Source organism: Gymnodraco acuticeps, unplaced genomic scaffold (assembly GCF_902827175.1).
Source record: "Gymnodraco acuticeps unplaced genomic scaffold, fGymAcu1.1, whole genome shotgun sequence".
Classification (NCBI taxonomy): domain Eukaryota; kingdom Metazoa; phylum Chordata; class Actinopteri; order Perciformes; family Bathydraconidae; genus Gymnodraco; species Gymnodraco acuticeps.
In genome coordinates, this window is record NW_022991995.1 from 566489 (window position 1) to 572260 (window position 5772).

Sequence of the window (5772 nt, forward strand, 5' to 3'; positions counted from 1 at the left end):
AACTTTGAGAACCCCTGATTCAAACCATTCGTCAAACACATCATGCAAATTGACCAGACAATACGTTTTGCTGAATTTAAGACTAAGCTCCGCAGCTATGAGGATACTGAGCGAATGCGCACACCGCCACCAGAGGACAACGTCATTAGGGCGCGGGAGCAGTTGAGCGGAAAGCTTCGGATGAAACGACTGGCGAGGAGTATGCTTTCCGAGTCAACGACGTGGACCACAAGGTCCTGCCAGGGCACAGCATCACCGAAAGAGGACTGATGGTGGACACAGGGGCGACTTCACATATCGTCACGGATGTAACAAAGTTCAAGAGGTTTGATGATGACTTCCAGGCTGAATCCCACTGTGTGGAATTAGCTGATGGTACCAGGTGCAATGGTGTAGCAGAAGGAAGCGGGGACGCTGTTGTTATTATGGTGGACAGCATGGGGAAAAGACACAAAACAACTCTGAATAAGGCGTTGTACATCCCATCGTACCCCCAAGACATTTTCTCTGTGAAAGCAGCTACTACCAAAGGAGCAACGGTAACCTTCGAGCAGGGCAAAGACGTCCTGCAACACAAAGACGGTACAAATGTTCACATTTATGAATTGAACAGACTTTATTTCTTGAACACAGTCAATGATGAATGTGATGACCAATGCAACAGGTGTTATGATTTACAGACATGGCATGAGATCCTGGGACACTGTAATTATGATGATATTCAGAAGTTACAGAATGTTGTTGATGGCATGTGGGAGCGGCTAAATCAAGAACTCACTCTGTGACTTGCGGTGTCCCCCAAGGATCAGTCCTCGGCCCCACCCTTTTCATCATATACATATCTCCCCTTGGTCATGTCATCAGCCGGCATGGAATATCTTTCCATTGCTATGCTGATGACACACAGCTCTACATCAGAGCAAACCCAACCCCCTCTGCACCTCTGCCATCATCCACAATAACCACATGCCTGGAGGAGATAAAGGTGTGGATGAAGCAAAACCTTCTCCAGCTAAACAGCTCCAAGACTGAAGCCATTCTTATTGGCACTCCACATCAGGTCCGTTCATCCGCCATCACCAGCATCACCTTCTCCGGTCAGAACATTCCACTCTCACCAACGGTTACCAATCTGGGAGTTAAAATGGATCATCACCTGACCTTTGAGGCCCACATCAAGCAAATATGCAAGACCTCTTTCTACCACCTTAGAAATATTGCGAAACTCCGCCCCACACTCAGTCTGCCAGATGATGAAAAGCTTGTCCACGCCTTTGTCTCCTCCAGGCTGGACTACTGTAATGCACTTCTCATTGGGATTCCTAGCAAGAACATCCAGAAGCTGCAATACATCCAAAACACAGCTGCTAGGATCCTGATGAGAGTGCGGAAGTACGAACACATCACACCCATCCTCAAATCACTGCACTGGCTCCCGGTCTCACTCAGGATTGACTACAAAATCACCCTCCTCACTCATCAGTGCATATATGGAAATGCTCCCTCCTACATCAAGGAATTACTCACCCCACAAACCTCCACGAGGAACCTACGTTCAGTAAAGGCAAACCTCCTCATCCCACCAAGGACAAAACTGAAGACCATGGGAGACCGAGCCTTCTGCTCCGCTGCTCCGAGACTGTGGCCGTCCCAAACCAGCTGAGGACACCACAGACTGTGGAGGCGTTCAAAAAAGGCCTAAAAACGCATCTTTTTAGAATAGCCTTTAACTAGATTTTTAAATCCCCCACATTATGCCATGCCGTCACGAATGTCACAGCTTTTATGATGTTGTTTTAATTGTTTTTAAATTGTTTTTTTATTGTTTTTATTGTTTTTGTTGTTTTGTTTCACCCTTTTTAATTTTTAATTTTTAGCACTTTGAGTTTTGTTTACGCAAATGAAAAGTGCGCTTATAAATAAAATATATTATTAATATTATTATTACTCCAGTGCAGTGTTTGTGTATTTCCTTAAAAACAAAAGTGACACAGTGCAAGCAACAGATAGATTTCTGTCCGATACTGCCCCATACAGGAAAGTAAAAAGTATCAGGTCAGACAACGGCACAGAGTTCACAGGTAAACATTACATAGCATTACTATGCAGTAATAACATTAGACATGAAAAGTCAGCACCGTATTCCCCACATCAAAATGGCACTGCTGAGAGGAATTGGCGCACACTTTTTGACATGGCCAGGTGCATGCTTAAAGCAAATTTGATGCCAAAAAGTATGTGGCCCTATGCAGTACAGACAGCAGCTGGAGTAAGGAACATATGCTTTAACAACCGCACAAAACAGACACCTTACTTTATGCTGACCGGTAGACGGCCTAACCAGTCCAGAATGCACACGTTTGGGTCAGTGTGCTATAAGCAAGACAAAAATAAACTGCACTCAAGGTGTGAAGAGGGAATTTTAGTTGGATATGACAAAAATAGTCCAGCCTACATGGTCTATTTCCCTGACAGTGGCAAAGTGCAAAAATCTAGACTTGTGAAGTTTGTGACCAAGACCAATTCAGAAAGAGAAACACAAACAGAAACCGTCTCTGATGATGACTTTGAGGTACAGAACAAATCTGGCAAAATCAAGCGTGATACTAACGTTAGTCCAGTATCTATGGTAACAGAGACAGAAGACGACAAGAGTGAGCTTAGGCGTTATCCTCCAAGAGCGAGGAAAAAGCCAGCTTACTTATGTGGCAGTGTATGTGGTAAGGAAAGTGAGGATCAGCTACTAACAAATATTGACTATTGTTACAGATGAATGTGCAATATCCCTTTAACATTTAGGGAAGCTGTAACTTCATCTGAGTCAAAACAATGGGTTAGTGCAATGGATGAGGAAATGCAATCACTAAAAGAAAATAATACATTTATCCTGACCAACTTACCTCAAGGTGAGAGAGCAGTGGGGGGTAAATGGGTGTATGATATCAAAACCAATGTTGATGGGTCCGAAAGATACAAGGCACGATATGTAGCCAAGGGATACAGTCAGAAGAGGGGTGACAACTATGATGAGACATGTTCACCTACCTCACCAGTATCAGAGTGGTAATGCAAAAAGCAGCACAGGAACATCTGATTTTACACAAAATGGATGTTAAAACTGCTTACCTACACGCACCAATAGACTGTGAGATGTACATGGAACAGCCAGAAGGTTTTGAGGTCAAATCCAGTAAAGGTGAAAAGTTGGTGTCCAAGCTAGAAAAGTCACTATATGGGCTTCAACAGTCAGAACAACATGCTGCATGAGTATCTGAGTGAAAGAGTTCCTACAGAACCCGTCTGACCATTGTGTTTACACAAAATAAACTGGAAACTGCAAAGTGATAATGATAATATGGGTTGATGACATAATCATTGCAGCTAGTGATAACAATGCATTGAAAGTTGTTAAGGAGATGCTCACAGCTAAATTCAGGATGAAAGACTTGGGGAAACTAAAACATTTCCTGGGCATTGATTTTGATCAAACTGATTCATGTGTAAAGATGTCACAGAAGAAATATGTGAACAAAATACTTGAAAGGTTTAACATGCAGGATTGTAAACCGAGAGCGACACCTTGTGAGCAAAAACTGAACTACTTAGATGATGCTGTACCAATGAAGGATGTGAGAATGTACAGAGAGGCAGTTGGTAGCCTGATCTACCTGGCTCTGTGCACGAGGCCTGATTTGAGTTTTGTTGTCAGTAAACTGTCCCAGTATTTTTCTGAGCCGACAGAAGAGCAATGGACTTCTGTAACACATGTACTGAGATATCTGGAAGGTACAATCGACAGGGAACTGTGTTACCGGAAATGTAAGAGTGAAAAACTGGGCTTACAAGCATACAGCGATGCAGATTGGGCTGCTGACCTAACCGACAGACGGAGTATGTCAGGTTATTGTGTTAGCCTTAATGAGAGCGGGCCACTGGTTTCCTGGAAAACCAAAAAGCAGTCAACTGTCGCTTTATCAACTTGTGAAGCTGAGTATATGGCTTTAGCAGCTACTATGCAGGAGTGTATGTACTTAATACAACTACTAGAAGGCATTGACAAATGTGAATATACACTACCTACGATTTACGAAGACAACCAGGGCACAATAGCGTTGGCAAAGAATCCTGTTAGCAGACAGAGATACAAGCATATTGACATTAAGTATCATTTTCTGAGATCAACTGTGGAAGGAGGAAAAACAAATCTGATGTACTGTCCAACAGACCAGATGGTGGCAGATGTTATGACTAAACCTGCACCAAAGTTTAAAGTTGATTAAGTTTGCAAAGTTTCTGTTTGGAGAGTAACAATTGATGTAAGGTAGAGAACCTTCTAATGTTTTTATTTGTTAAAAAACCACAAATGTGATATCAAGTGGGGGTGTTAACATTGAAGTAAATGTGAACCAATTTGTGTTATTCATTGTGCATGACCGGAAGCCAATAGCGTAACAGGTTAAAGGTCATGATGGGTATAAATAAAGCCACGCCTCCAATGGGAGAGTCCGTTGAATGAAATGCCACTGTCTCTGATGTTTCGTTATTCCTCCGCTTATTTGGATGCTAAACAGCAATGAAGTTATGCTTACTCTGCTAACAAGTAGAAATGGCCATGACATGGGACCTTTAATAATCCATGAAACTCTGAGAGTGAGCTGATGTTTAAAGTGTTTCTCCTGGTTGGAAAATGCTGTTTGCTTTGTTTCTGTGTTAAAACTAAACCTCAAGGCTTTAGTTATAACAGGTTAGTATTAAAATAATCTCTGTGTCAAACAGGGCCGGACCTTGGCACAGGCCAGTGGTTCTCAACGTGTCAGACCTCGGGACCCACTTTTTTCCTTTGTCAACAAATCGCGACCCGAAGTTTTGAACCACTCAAATCTATTCAACAAAAAGTCGTGCTGTAATATATACACTTTTCAGCATATATTATTAATTAAAGTGAAGTACAGTGCATATGTCCCTCATATCCCTTCACAGAACTAAAGAATGATTTAAAAAAGGTTTAATGAGATGAAGGAACCAAAGCTGAACTGTATCACCCACTCTAAACTGGTCCGCGACCCCAGTTGAGAACCACTGGCATAGGCAGTATAGGCGAATGCTAAGGGTACATCCATCCATGGGGGGTGCCGGAAATTGGGGGAAGAAAAAATATATATGAATACTATTAACGATATTTGATAACAAAACAATTTCCCAATTTGGGATCAATAAAGTATAATATTATCCTATCTTAGCAGAACTAGGCATACATAGCGTACAGCGCCCATAAACTATGGCAGGGGTCTGCAACCTTTTCGACCAAAAGAGCCATGTTGCCCCCTTTTCCACCAATGTTTGTCTGGAGCCACAAAACATATTTGATAGCTTGATAGCCTCTAACATTGTATATATTGTTATTTGATAGACAAAAACTACAGTTTTTTTGCATGTATTATTACATTAAAGGAAACTGGCGCAAAGACGAGAAAAGTGTCAGCAGTGTGTAGCTCGTGTCCATGAATGAATGACAGACTGCAACGTGCTTTACCTGTCTGGTAGAGAGTAGGACATGAACGTTGCCAAGCCAAACAATTTGCGTCACCACGCCAGGCTGCAGCCACCACAGGAGAAGCGGAAATGGGAGGGACCCAGTTTGGCACCTCAGCTTAAATAGCCGGTGCGCACAATTGGTGCGCTGGCACGGTGCTAAGCAGCGGCACAGAGCGAGAAGACCTCCGGTCACATCTGTCCACGCAGAATCAAACCCTCTGTGTTGCTCCGATACTT